Source organism: Colias eurytheme, chromosome 32, assembly GCF_061535395.1.
Source record: "Colias eurytheme isolate Ceu_HAF_F1 chromosome 32, ilColEury1 Martin Lab GWU primary, whole genome shotgun sequence".
In the NCBI taxonomy this organism is placed as follows: domain Eukaryota; kingdom Metazoa; phylum Arthropoda; class Insecta; order Lepidoptera; family Pieridae; genus Colias; species Colias eurytheme.
In genome coordinates this window covers 392,343-417,719 of record NC_143011.1, presented here as the reverse complement: position 1 = coordinate 417,719, position 25,377 = coordinate 392,343, and the positions used below count along the sequence as shown (strand labels likewise).

Genomic DNA, 25,377 nt, shown 5'->3' with positions numbered 1-25,377 from the left:
TTTTTCCAAGTGCATTTAAATTAAAACATTGCTATTATGACCAAAAAATGTATAATGTTGGCAGCATTGGATATATTTTTCTCAAATCAGAATAAAATTTATTAATTTGCAATTTATTTAAGACGATACGTTTTTGTTTACTTTAGAATAATTTTATAAATATTTTAGTTGTGTTTAATAATTATGATAATATTGATTTCTTATTTATGTTTATAAAAAGCATAATTTGACTTTTATATTTGATATTCAAGGTATTCATAGACACAGTCTTCTATAATTATTGTGTAATAATAAAAATAAATTAAACATTAGTTACTTGTTATTATTATATTTTATTAAAAGAAATAATAAATATATTTGTATTTAATATATTCAATAGGTATAGCATATTTTCGAAAAATAATTAAATATGAAAATAATAAAACATAAATTATTAGACTCCTTATGCTACGGCCACACTACCTTATCGTCTACCGGGCTGTTACCGCAATAATTAAGGCATTATATTACCGTCTAAATTACTGCATGAACTGATGTGGTTACACTAGAGTTTACCTAGATATGTCGGTAATTATTGGCATTTACCGCAGCAAAAAAAATATTAGTTAATAATTAAAATATAATAGATATGGTTTCTGTAATAATTCATCAAGGATTCTTTCTTTTTCAAAATGATTTTTTCTTTTTCAAATCATCTATTGTACTTGGAAATGATAAATTTTGTTTGATCCGACGCCACGCATCATTGTGTACACTGCGATTTTTATAGTTCTTCTGTCGGGTATCCCAAAGAGAAGAATTCCAAGAATTCCAAAAATTAGCGCCATCGAGCGCTTTTTCATTTGACCACTCCATGTCGGTCGATACGTGCGTCGTCGGTGAGCTCATATTGCACACTGGACAAACGGAAGTGTGGCCGCATACGCAATAATTACCGCGGTTATTTTCTTTGATGTGCGAAAGAATACCGCCGCCGGAGCTATTGCCTACCGCCATTTATCATATTGATTGGCATTGTAGAATTATGGCCATAAGTCGTGGTTACACTTATGTGTTTTTAAAGTTGTGGCAATAATTATTGGCATATCGCGGTAGTGTGGCCGTAGCATTACTAACAGTTGGATTTTAATATTTAAATACATATTATTGTTTCTAAATTATTTTATTATTATTTTAATATATTTTTTAGATTAGATTACGTATTTTAAATACCTATTTCTTATTAATTAAAATATATTAAAAAAAAAATACATAACTGTGAAATTGTCTATTCCCACTTTTTTCGTAATGTTTGCAATTATTTTTACTTCCGGAATAAAAGACCCCGCGCCCGCGCCAATTCTCTTCCATTAACATTTCGTCTGTTCACAGGGTAAGTCGATTTACATATTTTATTATTAATTAATTATTGGTCTCATATTGTACTTGGAGTGATTAATGATTTGAGTTTTATTGTTGTCTTTCTTTATACATTTTTCTTACTAACAATTAAATTTGTTACTTTAGGTAATTATTATAAAATATAAAAAGACTTCATTTCAATTCATGACGATTTATTCTTTTGTTTTTTTTCAATGGTTTAATAAAAACAAGTGATGTCTGATTTTTAATGCTTTGTTTTTTTAAATAGTCATTTATCGTTTTCAGTAACTTCGAGATTCTACGTGACTTCGTGCCTCAACATGTTCCAAGCATCATCTAGCAACAATGGCGGCAACGCAGCGGCTATGGCGTGCATCGCTACCGGTAAGCTTTATTCAATTTATTAGGTTTAAAGTCAATTAATATACCTACATATATATTTTCATAAGGCTCTGTTAGGTAGGTAATCAATCACTTTTATCTTTTTTTGTGCAAATTGAAATGTTCTGAATAAGTTGATACTTACCTACTTTTAATGCTTAATAACAAAGATTTTTTTTATAAAATTGGTATCTGATGTTTAACATCTTAATACCTACGTAATTACCGTTGTTGTCATGTGTGTCTATGTACTTACCTTATAGGTTACAGAATAAAGTCATTTTCTTTAACATCAAATAGAATAGAAGATAGTATTTTAAAATATATAATAATATGTATAAATGTAGTAGGTAATAACTAATAAGTCGGTAATATATTTTTTTCCTAATTTGTTGTACTTAAATCGAAATGCGCGGGAATCACGAACCGGCAACGCGCGCGACGAGCGGGCGCGCCGCGCGCCGCGGACGGCGTCGGTCGCCATTTTGTGTGATAGATATTATATTTATTATAAAAATAAATTAGATATTAGGTACTTAATTCATTAAAAATTGTAAATATCCTTAAAAAGTAAAAATATTATTAATTATTATAAATCATGAAATTGTCTCTGATCATTCAAACACATGTTAGGTATATCAATGTTCTGTATTTTAATTTTTAACGTATGTTATAAGGATACATACCTACCTATTTTCTTTTCAATGAAAGCTTTCTGCCAGTGAGTAGTTAAAATTGGTCCACCGCTTTAAAAATTTGTATGTAATTGAACGTATATTATATATTTTATTTTATATTTATTTATTTTTAACTTATCTGTGGGTATAGATAAAGTATTGATATTTTCGGTTTAATTTCAATTAATTTTTCACATTCTTCACATTATGTAGCGAAGTTAATTAATTGAATAAGTAAGTAAATATCAGAAAAAAGTTATTGTGGGTTATCCATAAGAGATAGACATAATATACATATTATATATAACCATCACGGACTTTTCTATAGACCTTTTCAATGTTTACAATACTTAGTATATTATTTTGATAAAACTCGTAGGGTTCAGCCTGCGTTTGCAATGTAAGCGGAAAAAATGCGTTTGATAAAATTATTTGCGACATCACATTAGAAACCTCAAAAATAACAGTACTTCTCCACTATTTAATGGATGTTATTATACACATAAACCTTCCTCTTAAATCACTCTTATCTACCTATAAAAAAAACCGCATCAAAATCCGTTGCGTAGTTTCAAAGATTTAAGCATACAAAGGGACATAAGGAAATAGGGACAGAGAAAGCGACTTTGTTTAATACTATGTAGTGATAGTGATGTAGGTAGGTACTTACTTTCAACATTAAAGCGAGATTTATAAACCAGGTTTTAGAATTACATAGGAGACGGAAGGACGACTGAGTTGTATCATATACCTACTAGAGTCTAGAATTTTACTTGATAGGTAATGAGATTAATTTTAATTTGATATTACAAATATATAAGTTATATGTATACCTATACATGATTTAATAATTGCCAATAACAGTATGTAAACTATTTCCATAAAATAATAACATTCCATCATATTACGTAAGTACATAGTTTTGATAGGATTAAAATTAACATGATAAATAATTCTAGATATGTTTGATTATACGAGTATAATATTATACTGAAACGTAGATCGTCGCGAATATTTTTTTTATAGATTGCGCGGTAAGGTAGAATGACGCCACATTTTCTATTCGTATTTCGTAACGAGCTTAGTATTTTTTTAGAGTAGTTTCGACTCCTTTTTCATCTTGGATCTCATTCTCAACCCATATCTAATCGATTTAATATTTTTGTGTTACGAAATTTTAGAAATGAAGTAGTGATTTCACTAGGGATACTTTCTTTAACATATTTCATACGGATTTGTATTTTATAATCATAGGTACAACGCATTATTCTTTGTTTGGGACATTTCAATTTGCTTAACAAATTATAAATAAATTGTGCGGCATTATATAAATATTATGTTACTTCTGACCTGATAAAATCTCATTCTGTTTTTATTATTATTTTAATCGGTCAAATTATTATTAAAGGGTCAACGCATCAAGCCGATCCCCGGTTTAAGGGTAACAACGCACAATGTGTCGCGATGGCAACATGCGCGGCTGTTTACTCTTCTATTCTAAATAGAGCCGTATTTTCTCAGGAAAATATTGACACTATTTTAGAATTTGGTGACATGTTATACATTCAAGTAAGACCACTTGGGGTTGCGCATAATCATCCTCATTTATATCCTGAAGAATTGCCTTCTGATATACGTGTAGGGACCTATTTGGCTAATATTAAATCGATGGCAGACAACGATAGTTGGATCGACAACGGACTGTTTCCCACATGTGACAGCGACATAGCCACTTACACTTTACAATTAAAATTAATCCTAAAAAATAAAATATTTCACACTGCACATAACGACTCCACACATAGCTACCTTTTCACCGGCGCTAATAATACGATATCTTTTTGGAGGTCAAATAATTCATATTTTATTTTTAATAGCCATAAAGTAGACGCGAATAATAAATACGTCCATAACTCGCATTCGGTAGGAGCCGCACGTCTCTTTCAGTGCAACAATTTAGATACTCTTGCAAAGTTTTTGTTTTGGAATCCGGCGTTTGGTAGTCAATATCAAATTCATAAAATAATTTTAAATAATTTTCATAGTGTAAATATTATTAATGATTTAGTTAGTGTAGACAACCAATTAGTTAATGTAGACGACCAATTAGTTATTGTAGACGACCCTAAATTGTCTAATTTAAAACCGATAGTTTTAGTTAATAAAGGTATACCCCCAAAATATGACCCTAAATTAAATTCCCTAAAACCAAAAGTTTTAATTCAAAATATTCGCGACCCTAAATTAACAACACTGACACCCGTTGTCTGCATAACAAAATTACCCGACGTTAGGATTGTAGGTAAAAATACTAAAAAACGCGGTAGACCGGTTAAATATAATAAATCTAAAGCACACAAACAAAACAATATAAACGAAGATTCGGATAGTTCATCAGTAAAATCAGTAGAAGTAGGACGTAAGAGGGGACGACCAGGTAGGCGATCTATAGATGCAGATTCTCATTTAAAAGCGGTCACAAAATATAATAAAAATCATCCCGAGGTTAATAGGCAGGCAGTTCAGAAGTATAACGAGATCAATCCCGAGATCCATAGGCAGGCCAGTCAAAAGTTTAGTCAGAATAATCCAGAGGTTAATAGGCAAGCAGTAGATAAGTACAATCAAGTTAATCGAAATCTAGACGTGGAATTACGGAATTCCAATAATTTAATAGGTACGAAGAGTGGCGACGGCTTAACTGTCGTCAAATTGTATAGTTTTAAGAATATTTCATTATTAGATAGGGAGGCGTTTTTGTGTAGGCACTGTAATGCTAGATTGTTCTTTGAGGAAAAGAATCGTATCAAGTGGTGCTGTGGGGCTGGCGCTTATAACGTTCAAAACTTCCCGCCATTAAATGAACCATTCTATAGCTTTCCTTCTTTTTTGCATAAACCTAGGGCTTATAATAATTTATTTGCTTTTAGTGCTTTAGGCGTTACACACGGATTTCAACATCCGACAACGGGGGTATCATTTTTAAAAATTCAAGGGAGAGTTTATCACAGAGTTTTCGATCTTGCGTACTCAGAAACTACTAATCCGGCTGGACTTTACATCTATGATAACAGTGAGCGAGAGAGCCTCGCTACAAATTTAAATTTAGATTTAACTGTCATTCGATCGATTACAAATTTCTTGCATAATCACAATCCTTATATAGAGTGCTTCAAGCGGCTGAGCCAAGAACCATCTGACCACGCACACCTCATTTTTGAGCACACCACACGACGCACACATGGCAACATTCTCGGTGATATGCCTTTAGGCAACGAGATTGCTGCCATTATAAGCAATGAGCAGGAGCGTTACATTCCTCGCGCCATTGCAATCTGGAAAATTGGAGACAAAAAGCCTCACACAGTAGATATAATGCACCCCCTATATGAAACTTTTCAATATCCATTATTGTATCCGCACGGTAACCCTGGATGGTTTCCTAACAAAACGGACAATAATGGAGCAAAACTAACCCAGAACAAATATGTAAGATGTCTCCTTCTGAGCGAACCCCGTTTCAACGATTTTAATCGTTTGTCTGAAGAGTGGTTAGTTGATATGCAATGTAGGATTTTAGAAGAAAGACTTCGTTACCTGTATAACATCCAAAAAGGTAACACGGATAATGCTCTCCGTTCCGCTCCATTAAGAGAAGTAGAGTCAGTTTTACAGCAGATAAGTGTAGATGAGACTATTCGAGGAGAGGGTGGCGTTGTGCCTGGTAGAGTCTATTTGCCAAGTAGTTACACGGGGGGGCCTAGATATATGAAGCAAAAGTATATGGATGCTATGGCAGTAGTTAACAGATTAGGATTGCCATCTTTTCTTTTAACTTTAACTTGCAATCCCAAATGGCCTGAAATACAAAATTCAACAACAGGTCATCATAATACGCCTTCAATTTGTGCTAGAGTTTTTAACATTAAATTGCAACAACTTTTGAGGGATCTACGCACAGGGGTTTGGTTTGGTAAAATTGTTTATATTTTATATGTAATAGAGTTCCAAAAACGGGGATTACCACACGCTCATATATGTTTTGCAGTCGAGGGTGGTGGCCCCGTTCACGGTACTGATGTGGATAAATTTATTAGAGCAGATATTCCTGACGCTTCAGAAGTTGATGGAAAATTAAGAAAAGCTGTTTTAGATTACATGGTACATGGTCCATGCGGTCCGCCGCATAGGACAGATTTAAAATGTTGGGATAGTGAAAAAAAAAAATGTACAAGCTATTTCCCAAAACCAGAGACAGAAGTCACATATTGTAATGATAAAGGGTTTATTAACTTAAAGCGTAATAGTAAGAATACAGCCACCATTAAATACAGAGGGAGGGATGTAGAAATTAGTGATTTGTGGATAGTACCATACAACGCTGCACTTCTTCTTAGATATGATTGCCATTTAAATTTAGAATCAGTGTCCACTCGAACAGTCATTAAATATCTCTTTAAATATATGACTAAAGGTCCAGACGAGGCTCGAGTCGCCATTGTTCCAGATGAACTAAAAAATAACGAAATAGAACAATACGTCACAAAACGATACATCGGTTCTGGTGAGGCTGCTTGGAGAGTTTTTGAGTTTGACGTCACGGGACGTGAGCCTACTGTAAAGATGTTAGACGTGCATTTAGAAAATCATCAATCAATTTTTTTTAAGGCGGGAAATGAAGCGCGTGCAGTTCAGAATTCGGGTTCGGATCTCGTCACGTATTTTAATCGTCCCCTCGGTGAAGAATTCGATAGTTTAACATATTTAGATTTTTACGAGAGGTATATCGTTCATTCCAGCCGCCCCTCAACAAAAAATACAACCATTTATAATATGACCAACGGTAAATTTTTAACGAAAAGACAGAGGGGAGAAATAGTGACGCGTTTATTTTGGGTCGCGCCCAACAGAGGTGAACAATTTTATTTAAGATTACTGTTAGCTTTACACCCCTGCCGTAGTTACAGGGATCTTTATAACTTGGGTGGTCCAAATTGTAACACATTCCAGGAGGCCGCTAAAGCCGTTGGTATCGCCAACGATGAAGCCGAATACGAGATAGCTATGCAGGAAGCTTCATGTTTTTTGACCGGACCACGCCTGCGTAACTTTTTTGTATTATTGGCTGTTAACGGGGTAGCAGTAGCGACACTGTGGGAAAAATTTAAAAATGAGCTAGCTGAAGATATACTTAACCGCGTAAATAACGATCCGGATAGAGCGTACACCCAGGCCTTGGTTCAAATTGACCGTCTATTGCGAAAACATGGTTCGTGTTTGTTAGAGCAAGGTTTGCCTGACGCGCACGATGACACCACCGAACTAGGTCGTGAGAAGGCTCTACACGATGCAGACGGGTTACGCGAATTTGTGGATGTTTGGACGCCCAAGCTGTCTCATGACCAGCGGCAAGTGTTCGAATATGTGCAAAATTTGCTCACTGATCACGGTTTTCGCAATAGTAACGAAAGTGCTATTTATATAGACGGTCCGGCAGGCACTGGTAAAACGTTGCTATTAAATACGATAGCAGCGTACGTGAGGGGCGTACTAAACGGTGTAGTTTTATGCACAGCGAGTTCAGGTATTGCCGCGCAGAACTATGACGGCGGTATGACTGCGCACAGTATGTTTAAGTATCCGTTAAGCGCTATTGACGATTTAGGCTATTGGTATGTAACAAACGGAACCCAGAGAGCTGAACTTATACTACACTCCGATTTAATTATTTACGACGAAGCGCCGATGGTACACAAGTACCTCATTCATTTGTTAGATAGGTCTTTGCAAGACTTGACAAAGTCTAATAAAAGTTTTGGGGGAAAGGTTATCATTTTTGCTGGAGATTTTCGTCAGATTCCGCCCGTAGTTACCAACGCCAAGTGTCATTCAGATATATTTAATGCGTCAGTAAAATCATCGCCCTTATGGCAGAGTTTAAAGACGTTTTCACTAACTACACCTCAGAGGTGTAGTGAAGATAGTGTTTTTTCCGATTTTTTACTTCAAATAGGTTCAAATAATTTGCCTTTACATTCGGTAAAGGTCGGTAGATCTTGTCAAAATTTAATAGACCTTTCACTTTTATCATTTACTACTGATTTAAATGAGTTAATTAATTTTGTTTTTTCGGATTTCCTTTTAGAACACGAGCCAGAAGTTTGTATAGGTAGGGCCATTCTTTCCACTCACAATTCAAATATTAGAGAAATAAATAGGACTGTATTAGACCGTTTGCCAGGCGACCTTTTACATTTCTATTCAGTAGATAAAACGGCTACGGATGACACTGACGAATTGTATTTAGGCGTAGACGTGTTGAATAGTATGCACCCTAAAGGTATACCAGAACACGATCTCACTTTAAAAGTAGGATGTATTTGTATAATAATTCGTAACCTTAGTTTTTCAGATCATTTAGTTAATGGTACAAAAGTTATAATCGTAGCGACTTCACCTCGATTAATAACAGTTCGCAAACCGGGAATAGCCGAATTGTTCTTTATACCGCGAATCATGTTTAAAGCCCCCATTGATCATAATAGTCCAATAGAAATGTGTCGATTGCAATTTCCCCTTCAGGTGTGTTATGCAATGACCATTCATAAGAGTCAAGGTCAAACTATTAATAGGGTCGGCATAGATTTAAGATCGGACGTATTTAGTCACGGACAGTTGTACGTGGCATTAGGTCGCGTACGGGATAGGAACGATTTAATGCTTCTTGTACATAGGGAAAAATTAATCAACGGTAAACCTTACGTAAATAACGTCGTCATTCCACAGTTACTTTAGGGATTTCCCACCATGCATTACACTATTCACTTTGCTTGGTAGATTGACGAGTTACACTTGCAAGCATTACACACTCGGCTTCCTGGAATGAAATTGTTCACCTCCGTTCTATATCAGAAATCAATTATTAAAATCAAATCATGTTGCCAACGTTTACATTGTGCGTATTTTTTTATGAACTCTTATCATCACGACGCTAACATTAAAAAACGAATTGATTCTACGTTAAAGTTGAAACACTGTGTAACAAATTATTTGTATTAAAGTAAAATGCGAGAGCGAATGTATAAGTTTGTTATTGGTTTTAAGGTTGTATGCGCATTGTCGAGTATTTATATGTCAGTGGCGGTGACAGTAATTTATAAAATTGACTGAACTTTTCTTATATATAATAATGTTATAATGGATATGTAAAGTCATAGCAGCTGCTTGGTTCATAGGAATTTAAATGGATTTGAATGGACCTTATCGGCTCGGTGACAGGTGGAAATGCGTGTCGAGAGTCCTCTGCAAGGCGGTAGGTCGTGAGTTCCGGAGCCGGCGGCCGGCCGTGGGAGGCGCAGGAGCGACTCTGTCGCAGAGGTAAGTGCGGTGCCCTAAGTCGCTTTGCATTGGCGCTGCGTCGCGCCTGCAGTGATGGCGGTGACTAGATGTAGACAGTGTCGAAACAATAGAATATTACGATTGATAATGCGGGGCGTTTCTCTCAAGTTGTATGTATTAATATTTATATTACATCTCATATAATATGTCATAATTGTGCTAACCTAACCAAAATATTTGCGTATTTGAAAAAAAATGGACAGATCACGGATACACAAAATAAAAACAATTTTATGTTCCTATAAATAATTGTTATTTATTCTAAGTATCAAATTTGATAAATGTTGAGTGAATGTTATCACTATCATGTAAACAAAATTTAAATGGATATGATTATTAATATTATTTGATTAATATACCGAGAAATATTCACAAAACGAAAGATGTCGTTTACTTTAAAAGTCAAAGCAGTATCATGAAAGGTCGGGAACCTTCAGATGCTGGGAAATGTTACCCAGGCATTTTTTTTTCTTTTTCATATAAATCGCATTTTACTTTTCCAAAAAGCTGGTACATCTCAGTAAAATGAGCATTCTTTCGATTTCTTTTGCTGCAAAGATTTCGTAGTGGGATTATGTTGTAGGCAATAAAAAGACAAAAAAAGCAAAACAGAATATTGTTCATTGACTATTAAATAAAAATAATCATACTTTTACATTTAAGTTGTGCTTTAAATTCAGTGATTTAACTTTATTTATGGTTATTTCCGAGATACCAAATTAGGCTTATTTTTCCGAAATTAACCGAATAGAAATAATATTTATTAACTATCAAATTATGTGGTAATATAAAATGTGCTAACCCTAAGCTTCTTTTGATGCTGAACAATGTTGTAAAATATAGATCGCTACATTTATTTATTTTTTTATTTATTTATAACTCTTTATTGCACAAACTAAAATATGACAAAAATACCATTAATACATAAGAAAGACATAGTTTGTACAAGAGGCGGCCTTATTGCTAAGCAGCAATCTCTACCAGGCAACCTGATGGAAAGGAAATGTATGAAGTTAATGGGATAGTGCAAAAAGAAGAAAAAAAAACAATAATAATAAATAAATAAAATTATGTAAGTATCAAAGATACCTACTACATAAATACATACTACTACATAATAATACAAATAAATAAAATACATATAAATACATACATATGCTTTGTAATAAACATATACATACATATTATTATATAAATAGAATACATATACATACACATAGTTACTATAGTACAAACGCAAAAAAAAAAAAAGATAAAAAAATATATATAAAAACAATAGTTGGTGACGTCAGCAAGCAAAGCAAATCTATAGTAAGGAAAAGAAGTGGTCTTTAAGCAACAATTTAAAAGAGCAGAGCGTTTGAGCACGTCTAATATTTTCTGGTAATGCATTCCATAGTTGAATAGCCCGGACAGTGAAAGAATTATTAAAAAATTTAGAATGATGGAAAGGGGTGCTGAGCAATAACAAGTTGGAAGAGCGAAGAGAGAGGGAATGACTAGAGCTTAAATAATCGAAGTTATCTTTTAAGTAAGAAGGAGTCTTAGGGCTAAACAGAACACAGTACAAAAGATGCAGCAGATGAGTATCCCGGCGATAACGGATAGGAAGCCACTTTAGCCTTTTCCTGTATTCAGAGACATGGTCAAATTTACGAAGTCCGAATATGAATCTGATACAGAAATTTTGGAGCTTCTCAAGGGTGTCAAGTTGATATTCACGAATATCGGGATAGCAGGAGTCTGAAAAATCAAGGAGAGGAAGGAGAAGGGATTGAGCTAAGGTAATTTTGGTTGTGACGGGAAGAAAGTTGCGCAAGCGCCGTAAGGAGAAGGCAGAAGAAAAAACCCTTTTTTGAACTTGCTTTATTTGTTCATCCCAGGAAAAAGTTTGATCAAGAGTTAGACCAAGACTTTTTACCTGAGCACTGTAGGGGATGAGAACTCCATCAACGACAACGTTCGGTAAATTGGTCCAGTCAATTTTTGAGACTAATTGCCTGCTTCCGAATATGATAACCTTGGTTTTGATTGGATTTACTGTTAAACCATGACTTTTGCTCCATCTGACTATTGCTGCAAGGTCAGCGTTAACTTGGAAAATCGCTTCAGGTAGTTCAAGAAGTGACGCATGTTTATATAATTGGAAATCGTCCGCATACATATGGTAAGATGACACAATATCCTTGGAAATGGAGTTTATAAAAATGGAAAAAAGGAGGGGAGACAGAACGCCACCTTGAGGAACACCAGCAGAAACATTGCACCAAGTTGAAGAAACTTCCTCAATTAGTACACGCTGCCGACGTCCCTCTAAGTAACTTATTAGGTAATTTTGCCCATCATTGTAACTTTTGTTTAAAACAACCTTCAGTGATAGTTATAATATTTCAAACGTTATTTAATGACATATTATGAGTAAAAGAAACCTGTGTTTTCGCCATCATGCACAAACTATCAACTTGAATTTTCACCATTTTTTTTTCCCGCGAAATGACACATGATATTCAATGAGTTACAACAAGTTGCTGATTTAAATTAGCGACACACACAATAGGCAGTGTTGACAGACAAATTAACCAACTATTTTACACCAAATACTTTGAATGTTGCCAAAGTATGAAGGTATTTTAACAATTTAAAAATTTGCATGAAGTGTTCTTCAAAGCAAAGCTGATGACCCATTGTACGCCAATCATCACATTTTCAGTACCCAATCACTTTATTAATTTATCTATGAATATTTTATTCGTATTATTATTTATCAAAATACAAACTCGATGCCATAAAGCATTGGTAGCACATCTCGTCTCTCTTTGCTTGAAGTGTTCTTCAAAGCAAAGCTGATGACCCATTGTACGCCAATCATCACATTTTCAGTACCCAACCACTATATTAATATACCTATGAATATTTTTTTAGTATTAATTTATTATTTATCAAAATACAAACTCGATACCATAAAGCATTGGTATCACATCTCGTCTCTCTTTGCTTGAAGTGTTCTTCAAAGCAAAGCTGATGACCCATTGTACGCCAATCATCACATTTTCAGTACCCAATCACTTTATTAATTTATCTATGAATATTTTTTTTAGTATTAATTTATTATTTATCAAAATACAAACTCGATACCATAAAGCATTGGTAGCACATCTTGTCTCTCTTTGCTTGAAGTGTTCTTCAAAGCAAAGCTGATGACCCATTGTACGCCAATCATCACATTTTCAGTACCCAATCACTTTATTAATTTATCTATGAATATTTTATTAGTATTATTATTTATCAAAATAAAACTCGATGCCATAAAGCATTGGTAGCACATCTCGTCTCTCTTTGCTTGAAGTGTTCTTCAAAGCAAAGCTGATGACCCATTGTACGCCAATCATCACATTTTCAGTACCCAACCACTATATTAATATACCTATGAATATTTTTTTAGTATTAATTTATTATTTATCAAAATACAAACTCGATACCATAAAGCATTGGTATCACATCTCGTCTCTCTTTGCTTGAAGTGTTCTTCAAAGCAAAGCTGATGACCCATTGTACGCCAATCATCACATTTTCAGTACCCAACCACTATATTAATTTACCTATGAATATTTTTTTTAGTATTAATTTATTATTTATCAAAATACAAACTCGATACCATAAAGCATTGGTAGCACATCTTGTCTCTCTTTGCTTGAAGTGTTCTTCAAAGCAAAGCTGATGACCCATTGTACGCCAATCATCACATTTTCAGTACCCAATCACTTTATTAATTTATCTATGAATATTTTATTAGTATTATTATTTATCAAAATAAAACTCGATGCCATAAAGCATTGGTAGCACATCTCGTCTCTCTTTGCTTGAAGTGTTCTTCAAAGCAAAGCTGATGACCCATTGTACGCCAATCATCACATTTTCAGTACCCAACCACTATATTAATATACCTATGAATATTTTTTTAGTATTAATTTATTATTTATCAAAATACAAACTCGATACCATAAAGCATTGGTAGCAGCACATCTTGTCTCTCTTTGCTTGAAGTGTTCTTCAAAGCAAAGCTGATGACCCATTGTACGCCAATCATCACATTTTCAGTACCCAATCACTTTATTAATTTATCTATGAATATTTTATTAGTATTATTATTTATCAAAATACACTCGATACCATAAAGCATTGGTTGCACATCTTGTCTCTCTTTGCTTGAAGTGTTCTTCAAAGCAAAGCTGATGACCCCCTGTACGCCAATCATCACATTTTCAGTACCCAACCACTATATTAATTTATCTATGAATATTTTATTAGTATTAATTTATTATTTATCTACTGAATGAACTATATACTGAAGCCCTATGCTTCTTGAGGAGATAAAGGAACAATCATCAACATTATTTTATTATAAGTATCAAAATATAAACTCAGCACCATAAAACATAAGAGGTACATCTTGTCTCCTCTTTTCTATTCAAAGCAAAGCTTATGATTGGGTATAATAATATACAACATTTTCAGTACTTAAATTGTAAATTATACCCGAATCCTCATAAATTGAAACTTTGATTACAGATTATATATTATAATAATCACACCTGCGCAAAGCATGCATATGCATTTACGAGTATTTTATGTAAAAAATATTGTAACAAGAATATGGTTATTCATCACATCGAATAAATTCAAGCGTTTGTTACTAACGTAAATAATATAAAGGGTGGAATTTTTACTTCTTAGATTATTTCGTATGCCTTTAATTTGCATAAATTAAAATGTATTTTTAATTATTTTATTTAAAACGGCAAATTGTTTAATAGCTACCAAAAAAAAATACATAAAAAATATCAGAAAAAAGAAATATACAAAAAAAGACAAAAAAAAAACACTAAAAAGAACAAAAAAAAAATAACAAAAAAAAAAAACGAAAAAATAATAATGATAGAACATCAAGAATATATTTGCCGCATCAACGAAACAAGAAACAAATACTGGAATTACATACGTTATCTAATTAAAATAGCCATTTTACTATTATAATAAACAGTCATAGCCATTTTACTATTAGATATAGAAAGCAATGAAAACATTGGTCAGACGCAATAGCCAAACAAACATGAGTGACATGATGACTTTTTCTCACTCCAAAAATGTCTCGAAGCTGACAAAAGAAATTTTCTGTTCACCAAAGGAAACGTCGTAAGTGGACAAAATCCTTGATAAAAGCCAAAGAAAATTGACTATCACAGTGAAAGTTCACGGTAAATATAATATATGTAATTTAAAAAAATGGCATTATGATCCAGTTGCCGTCGTATGTGAGGTCACAAAGTTTTGGAACTAAACTGAAGTGCAAATTATAACCGAACGAACATGAAACTAAAATCCTAATATTAACGACATCAAATACAACACTGAAGGCTATGCTTTTATGATTGATTTGTATGATAATATTTTCTGAAACGACATCCAAACAAGAACATGAATTCTATCCGGTTGCTGATCGCACTCGCTGGGCTTCCCAAAAGGGTCTCACCCGGTGGGGTTGATCGCACGGATCCTGCAAGCAAGTGGAGTTAATGAATTTTAATTTACCTACATAAAAATACTTGACTGTATTCAGTATTGAAGTATGGTGGAATAGTTCGATATATATGTGTATAGCGTTTATTTAGTAATTCCAGTATTTTGAATCACCTCAATCAAGCAAGATCAAGATTTATTTTATAATTTAGTATAAAAAAATGTATTCGTATAAATTTATTCTTTCATCTCGTTTTAAATGGAACTAAAGTTTAAAACAAATGTTGGTTGTCGATTATTATGTACTTATGAAAAAAAAATATATTAACATACACGTTACGTTGTCAACAGTTATTTTAAAATAAATTAAAGTTATAATATTGTAATTCGTATTGCAAAAATAAAAACTTTCTTCCTTACTTTTACTCTGCCTTCTCTTCTTCGAGAGAAACTTTATTGAATTAAAGTATCAGGCAACTCTTCTATTTTTTCGCTATACCTTCTTATGTAACTCGCCCTTTTCGTTTCGTGTTATTTAATTACACCACTGTGCCTATTCTTCTTTCTCTTCTTTATATCTTCTCTAAATTCTTCTTAATACGTTATAGTTTATACTATGTGTAATTTAAAAAAAAGTCAACGTTAACCTGTAATATTAAGAACTCATTGTATATAAAGTACATACTATCATTATGTAAAATACATTTTATCTTAATGTACCTAATGTTGGAATACAGCTGGTCGACTGGTTATTTATTTTGTAATTTGAAACATTTCATTGCTTGCTTGCTTAAAATAATTAAAGTGACTATGTAGTAAGTACGGTTATCGTACAAACTCCAAACCTAAATCGAGAATTGAAGAATTGTTATACTAAGTACAATCAATTGCTTTTTTCACATGCATATAATATATCTATAAAATATAATTTTAGTTTTTATTAGATACATAAGTAGAACATTTATGTTTACGTATCACCTATAAGTTTTTGTTATTTACAATATTTTATTAAGACAATGTAAAATGTATGAAATACTCTAAGAGTTGAAAACATCTTTTGTTAGTATGATAACCATATTCTTGAATATTTTCCAACGCAAAAAAAAACTACATTATCAAAAACAATTAATCAATATCATAATTACTTCGAAAATGCATAGTGTCTTATTGTGATTTTTTTACCAAGGATATCTTTGCCCGAAGATCAATTCATAAGTCAATTTTTAAATTGCAAAAATACCTTCATACTTTGGCAACATTCAAAGTATTTGGTGTAAAATAGTTGGTTAATTTGTCTGTCAACACTGCCTATTGTGTGTGTCGCTAATTTAAATCAGCAACTTGTTGTAACTCATTGAATATCATGTGTCATTTCGCGGGAAAAAAAAATGGTGAAAATTCAAGTTGATAGTTTGTGCATGATGGCGAAAACACAGGTTTCTTTTACTCATAATATGTCATTAAATAACGTTTGAAATATTATAACTACCACTGAAGGTTGTTTTAAACAAAAGTTACAATGATAGGCAAAATTACCTAATAATGTAGCGATCTATATTTTACAACATTGCTCAGCATCAAAAGAAGCTTAGGGTTAGCACATTTTATATTACCACATAATTTGATAGTTAATAAATATTATTTCTATTCGGTTAATTTCGGAAAAATAAGCCTAATTTGGTATCTCGGAAATAACCATAAATAAAGTTAAATCACTGAATTTAAAGCACAACTTAAATGTAAAAGTATGATTATTTTTATTTAATAGTCAATGAACAATATTTTGTTTTGCTTTTTTTGTCTTTTTATTGCCTACAACATAATCCCACTACGAAATCTTTGCAGCAAAAGAAATCGAAAGAATGCTCATTTTACTGAGATGTACCAGCTTTTTGGAAAAGTAAAATGCGATTTATATGAAAAAGAGAAAAAAAAATGCCTGGGTAACATGTCCCAGCCTCTGAAGGTTCCCGACCTTTCATGATACTGCTTTGACTTTTAAAGTAAACGACATCTTTCGTTTTGTGAATATTTCACGGTATATTAATAAAATAATATTAATAAACATGTCCATTTAAATTTTGTTTACATGATAGTGATAACATTCACTCAACAATTACGTTTTACATCTCACTACTACAACATATTAGCTGCATCATATCGATCGCTTGGCTTCATCCTACGGTGCTCCAAAGAATTCAAGGATCCTAAAACAGCGCTTGTACTTTACAACAACTTCGTTCGTAGTCGTCTGGAGTATTGTTGTACAGTCTGGAACCCATCTTATCAAACGCATATAATTCGGATCGAGCGTTTACAAAAATTACTGGTCCGTTGTCTAGCATTCAGAACTGGAATTGGTAAAACCTGCACAAGTTATCTGGACAGACTCAATAACTTCAAGATGTTGAGCTTAAAATCTCGACGTACAATGTTAGATATATTTTTCTTATATAAAATAATTAATAATTGTATTGATTCTTCTGAATTATTGGGCAGAATATGTATTAATGTCCCCGCCAGGATCCCTCGATATCCCTGCGCTATACTCAGAACTCTTCCATTTCGAACAAACTTATGGAAGCATTCCCCAATAGTTAGACTTACCCATGAGTACAACGTTGTTGCAGCAAAGTCGCGTGAAATTGATATATTTCACAATTCACTTGCGGTATTCAAGCGTATTCTTAATAAACATTTCAATGAAACATGTCGATAAGCACCATACTATTTACAATAAATTGTAATAATAATAATAGTAGTCAGCATTAGTTTTTTAATTAGTAATTAGTAATATTAGTAAAAACGATATTATTGCAAATTTGTTTTGGATCTACTTTGGTAAATTATTATTTGTTTGTTTGTATTTCCTGCATCAGAAATTGTATTTCATTTTTTCATTAAACTAACATGATATTGTTATCCGTTTAAATATACGATTGTTGTAATTTCCTATAAGTAAAGAAACATAATATATTGTTATTATACGATAAGCTATTTTAGTATTAACTATTAAGAGTTTATAAATTATGTTTTCTTTGTTGGAAATTCTTAATAAAAATAAAAAAATAAAAACATTTATCAAATTTGATACTTAAAATAAATAACAATTATTTATAGGAACATAAAATTGTTTTTATTTTGTGTATCCGTGATCTGTCCATTTTTTTTTCAAATACGCAAATATTTTGGTTAGGTTAGCACAATTATGACATATTATAATATGAGATGTAATATAAATATTAATACATATGTCGGAGTATTGATTTATTCAGTTGGTAATAACGCCATCTACTGGTAAAGTTGTGAGTTTGAATATTGACATAGTAAGACTTGAAGTTTTAACGAATGAATTTATGACAATGACAAGTGACAATGACATTTTCCTTGAGTCAGTAGTTTGGCTGGTTGGGGGGTGTCAGTTCGACCGACACTTGCCGCCCGACAGCCAACCGCGCCAGTTGTGCGCACTGATTCTTTTTTTATTATTTACGATCATGGCGGACGTTGAAATTAATCGCGAGGAATCTCCGAAAGCAGCGGTGGGATCTGACCATCATTCCTCCAGTGTACTTAACCGACACCCTGCTACTACGAGCGAGACATATTTCCGAGAATCAGCGAACCAATCCGCCGAATCAAACTGCGACGAACAATCTACGCCACGAGGTACCGAAAACCGTAACGTGCCTAATAATAGTGCTTTTCCTAATGTGCCTCCTGAGATGTGGGCTTCGTTTTTCCGTGGAATGGCGGAGACTTTTCACAATAACGAAAACCAAACTCCAAACTCCAAACCACCTGTGAAGAAGATGAAACCCACTGAAGTGTACATTCCGTCGTTCGATCCTGACGATTGCGAGTTTACGGCGGCGCAATGGTGTGCCGAAATCGACCACCACCGGACACAGAACTCATGGACGGATTATGAAACGAGAAATGCTGCTTTTACGCATCTACGCGGCCGAGCACGCAAGTGGGCGTCCAAATCATATCCTTTGTGCAATACGTGGGATGAAGCGAAGGAGCGGTTAACAAGACAATTTGCCTCCATCAAGCGTTTCCACGACCTTTTCCGGGACATGGTGCAATACACGAGTGACCGCGCCGCTAGCTACGTGGAATACTCCACCAACAAGCTGGCGATGATCGATCGACTGGAGACGGCGTGGAGCGAGGCGAACAAGATCGAAGTCGTCATATCAGGTATCTCTGACAATCAGGTACGATCAGATTTATTAAAAAATACCCCCACGGACTTTGTAACATTGGATAGACACCTTGCTACCTACCCTCAAATTAATAAAAATAATAAACGACCTTCAACTTCGAGCTCTTTTTGTAGTGACTTTAAGCAGCGTAAAATTGAAACAAATGACCATGTTATGTGCCACAATTGCGGCAAAATGGGGCACTATAAGCGAAATTGTAAATTCCGTTCGCACACTAAGGTTTCACATTCGGAAACGTCTCAATTAAAATGTTCCCCGCCTGTCGATAAAAATGTTCAGTGCACTTATTGTCGCAAATTGGGGCATACAGAGGAGGTGTGTTTCTCTAAACAACGCGACGAAAAATTTAAAAAAAAGTAATGATATAAAGTCCGTTAATGTGTGTGTGTAGTCAGAATCGCCGCTTGTTAAAATTATTGTTGGTAGATTTCAATTACAAGCCCTCGTAGATAGTGAATCTAACTGCTCGCTCATTCGTAAACCTATCGCTGACGTTATGACCGGTGTACGAGATTTTTTTATTTTTTTATTTACGCGTTTAACTGGTATTGGTTCCACTTTCACTCATTCTTTTTCCCGTATTACTTTGCCTATAGAGATGGATGATGTTAAAAAAAAATTTGATGTTTTTACGCGACTCGGGGTAAACTTAATAATTAAAAATAAAGACGTTCACGTTTCTCGCGATGTTCGTGCGCACGTTTGTGCTTTGCAAAGTGCCGATATAGAAGCAATCGATACCTACCTTACGGACATCTAAGATATTGCTCGTTTACGTGCTATTATTGAAAATTTTAATGAGAACTTCGTAAAGGGGAACTCTCAGACGGTCGTAACAACAGGTGAGATGGAAATTAGATTATAAGATCCGAACAAAATAGTGCAGCGTCAACCTTATCGCCTGGCCCCCGCGGAACGCAAGGCCATGATTGACATAATAGTTGACCTCCAGTCTAAAAACATTATCAGCGAGAGTACGTCGCCATTTTCAAGCCCGGCGATCCTCGTGAAGAAGAAGGATGGCTCTGACAGGTTGTGTATTGATTTTCGTGAGCTGTATTCGAATACCGTGCGCAATATGTGTGTCATGAAAAGCTGAGTAAATATCCTATGAGTTTACCAGAAATGTCTAATCAATTTGATGATTTGTAATAAGAGTGAGTTTTATTTTTCTAATCGGCTTTAAAAATTAATAATTAAATATTGAGTTATGTTAAAATAAAATGATTAGTCGCCAAGTAAACGGCATTTGTTGAGATACACGATTGTATTTATTATGTCCACGGTTGCGATATGATGATTTTTCCTTTATTTTTGTTGTTGATGTTTTGGTTAGTAGAAATGTTTACAATTTATTTTGTTGATCAATGCTAATAAATGATCGCATCTCTAGACGCTTGTTTCTTTTTCCTTTCCTAAGAGGAGCCGATGGCGTAAATTTAGCATTGGAAGCTCCGCGCTTCATGCGGAAGATTAGCGTTGGAATCCATGTGCTGCACGCGTAAATTAAACATTGGAAGCTCCGCGCTTCATGTGTTGGTTCTATCTACATTGGAAGCTCCGCGCTTCATGTGTTGGCCCTACATTAGAAGCTCCGCGCTTCATGTGTTGGCACTACATTGGAAGCTTTGCGCTTCATGTGTTGGCTCTACCTACATTGGAAGCTCCGCGCTTCATGTGTTGGCACTACATTGGAAGCTTTGCGCTTCATGTGTTGGCCCTACATCGGAAACACCGCGCTTCATGTGTTGGCCCTACATTGGAAGCTCCGCGCTTCATGTGTTGGCTGAATCTACATTGGAAGCTCCGCGCTTCATGTGTTGGCTCTATCTACATTGGAAGCTTCGCGCTTCGTGTGTTGACTTTACATTGGAAGCTCCGCGCTTCATGTGTTTGCTCTAAATACATTGGAAGCTCCGCGCTTCGTGTGTTTGCTCTAACTACATTGGAAGCTCCGCGCTTCATGTATTGGCTCTATCTACGTTGGAAGCTCCGCGCTTCATGTGTTGGCTGAATCTACATTGGAAGCTCCGCGCTTCATGTGTTGGCTCTATCTACATTGGAAGCTTCGCGCTTCGTGTGTTGGTTCTATCTACATTGGAAGCTTCGCGCTTCATGTGTTGGCTCTATCTACATTGGAAGCTTCGCGCTTCATGTGTTGGCTCTATCTACATTGGAAGCTTCGCGCTTCGTATGTTGACTTTACATTGGAAGCTTCGCGCTTCATGTGTTGGCTCTATCTACATTGGAAGCTCCGCGCTTCATGTGTTGACTCTATATGGGAAGTTCCGCGCTTCATGTGTTGGCTCTACATGGGAAGCTTCGCGCTTTATGTAGGTTCTACGTTACAAACCTTGACGAAAAGTTGTGACCAGAGCTAAATAGGTTTAGAAATCGCGCGAGAACGCGCTATTTGTCAGAATGGCCGTGTCGGAGTATTGATTTATTCAGTTGGTAATAACGCCATCTACTGGTAAAGTTGTGAGTTTGAATATTGACATAGTAAGACTTGAAGTTTTAACGAATGAATTTATGACAATGACAAGTGACAATGACATTTTCCTTGAGTCAGTAGTTTGGCTGGTTGGGGGGTGTCAGTTCGACCGACACTTGCCGCCCGACAGCCAACCGCGCCAGTTGTGCGCACTGATTCTTTTTTTATTATTTACGATCATGGCGGACGTTGAAATTAATCGCGAGGAATCTCCGAAACATATAACTTGAGAGAAACGCCCCGCATTATCAATCGTAATATTCTATTGTTTCGACACTGTCTACATCTAGCCACCGCCATCACTGCAGGCGCGACGCAGCGCCAATGCAAAGCGACTTAGGGCACCGCACTCACCTCTGCGACAGAGCCGCTCCTGCGCCCGCCGCGGCGCGCGCCGGCCCGGCCACGTCTCGCCGCCGAGCGAGGCCGCTCGCGCGCAGCTCCGCCCGACACCGGCCCGGTACCGTCCGCGGATCCATTCCTTCCGTTGGACTAAAAGCGCCCGCTATCGTCTTTCATGATCCATCGTTATTCTATATTCGAAGGGCTATCATTTCATTTTTATAAATTGCATCACGTCCGACGTATATTTACAGTACAACGCGCTACATCATTACTTCTAATATCGTACTTTTACATTCGCTGAGCGCATTTTACAGTAATATTTAAATATTTTGTCTCGCTATGCTTCAATTTTCTATGTAGATCAATCAATTTTGTTTTTTAACATAAACTTACATGCACAACACAAACTATATTTTTGTGTACATAAAATCAATTAAGTTTAGTTTATAGGTATATAGACTAGAGTAAACTAGAGTAAATTAATTTAGATCGTGTAAATTATTGATGTAGAATGTAGATATTTTATTCATACATTTTATTTACGTGTATACCTAAGTATGTATTTTTGATAGAATCATGGTTATATTTATTTAATTTTATTTTATTACACGCATAACGCTTTACTTAAACACGTGTCAATCATATACACACTTTACAATTTTTATTTCTTTTATAGTTAAGTATAATAGTAGTAATTAGTGTATATCGAGTACTTAGACGGTAGTTAGGTAACTCCGCCTGTGTTTGAGGGTGAATAGAATAAATTTTATGAGATTATTTTATTCTACCTCATCGCAGCCAGTCCCAAGCCTGGATAAAGGAGGAGGTGGTAGTTTTGCATTAATACAGAAAGTTTCAGATATAATTTGCTCAGTATGATGTGAAACACCTCGCTGCCAGTCAAAAAAATTGAAAACAGTGTTCCTTTTTGCGGATATTTGTCATAGGTTTATATTATCTTTTATAATCTTCTTATTATCTTTCTAAATTTATGATACAACTTATATATTTCATATTTTCCAGATCGCAGAAGACGGACAAACAACACAAAATAATAGGTTTAATATGACAACATTAAATCACAAGTTAAGTATATTATATTTGTTTGGCATAATTCCCTGTTTGTCTAAAAAGGAGCATTAAAAAAACATAAAATCTTGATTAAGTTTAGATAACAAAAGTATGGATGCAAAACTCTCAATAAATTTAAAAAAAAGTGTATTAAAACGTTTAAAATTATTGCCAGTGATAAAAAATGAGGATAATCAAATATTTTATAAATGTTTTTTTTTTTCAGAAACGCCACAATTGATTCCCAGTAGAAATAGGAAAATATAAAAGACCAGTTTCATCCATAGGAAGAAAGATACTACTTATTTTACCAATAAAAGGACTTGAGGGCAAAATATTTTACATTACATGTAAAGTTTTGATGAGAAAAAATATCAAGTTAAGTAAATAATATATTTATTGACCTAATTCCTGTTTGTGAAACATTTAAACTGCATAAATGTAATAAATAACACATCATGATTAAATTTACATTTTAATCGACTTCGAAATTGGACTTATTCTCTTTTTCGCGTTGTTACATCATAATTTTTCACTGAGAAAACCGATTTTGAGAATTCTTTTTTTTATTTGAAAGCTGCCTGCAATGTGGTGGTCCCAATTATTTGATTTAGTTTTGACAAATTGAAGGTTTTCATTAAATGTGGATTTTTTTTTCAGAAATGCCATAAATTACTCTATAACATAAAGACAGTTTCATCAGGAGGAGGAATGACACAACCAATAAAAGGAATAATTGAAGTCAAAATATTGTACATATATAAAACAGGCTTTGTATCAGTACAAAATGGAATCACCAGTTAAGTATGTTAATTATATTTTTGGCCTAATTTTTGTTTATGAAACGATCAAACTACATAAAGTATTGATCAAAAATAGTTTCCTCAATGCAACCTCTGTTACTATTAGAACAAAATATATTTTTTTATAAATTTATACTATTAACTATATTTGTTGTAAAATACATTAAAATCTCTATAAAACTCTCGTCACAAACAATAAGTTTTATAATAAACATCGCTGTTAAAAACCAAAGTTGTGACTTTCAAGAATTCATATATATATCTATTCATAAATTGAATTTCAATCTAATCTTTATTATGGACTATTCTTGATTTTTGATTGATACTCATACTCATGCATGTGAAAAAGGATAACAAAAATATGTATTCATATTTTAAACAATTTCAGCCAGACGCGCCAGGTGCTCAAAGCAGCGTCACTAAGAAGAAACACGTGAAAGCACGAAACAGACCACCATCGTGCTCCGTGGCTTTATCCGCATTGTTACGCTCCTATTGGTCTTAGCAAGATGTTATATTATATGTTTAGCCTTTAATATGTTGATCCGACCTGTTTTTATAATATTTATTCAAAATTTTAAGTTTATCCATGCACTACTGTTTACGTCTAGCCCGGGGTAGCATATTTTTTGCTTCGATTATTATTTTGTAAATCGCACCCAAAAAATATTCAAGTGTATTTTCCTACGTTTTTTTTATGTATAGATTTTATTTAAGTTGTATGAAAAAATGTATTACTGTTACCATTAGTTGAATAATATAGTCATGTTAATAAAACCATTTTAGTTTCAATTATTGTTGTTTTATTCGCAATTCAAAAATAATTATTATTATTGATTTTATGAAACTAAAGGAGACGATTTTTTTTGTTTGGAGAATAGGCCCACCTCAATTTCTTAGCGTATATTAATGAAATGTGTGTTAATTTGTTCCTTGAAGTCCCCAGATTACAGTGGTGACATTATTTTTACATGTTTTAACCGGAATCCTTAGAAACACGATGTGCAAACATTTACCTCATTCCTACATAAAAACTAACTGATAATGAGCGATTTGTCTTGTGTGACCCATCCGAATCATTGGGTATAATATATTTA

The 25,377-nt window shown here is 34.1% G+C and overlaps 1 long non-coding RNA gene across 1 annotated transcript; it reads left to right on the top strand.

Moving 5' to 3' along the window:
- Positions 1–574: 574 nt before the first annotated feature.
- LOC149895090 (uncharacterized) lies at positions 575–24,651 on the top strand. The gene is made up of 3 exons (XR_016458551.1): positions 575–1,372; positions 1,648–1,746; positions 23,430–24,651. It is a non-coding gene; the product is annotated as an uncharacterized LOC149895090 (long non-coding RNA).
- Positions 24,652–25,377: the final 726 nt, after the last annotated feature.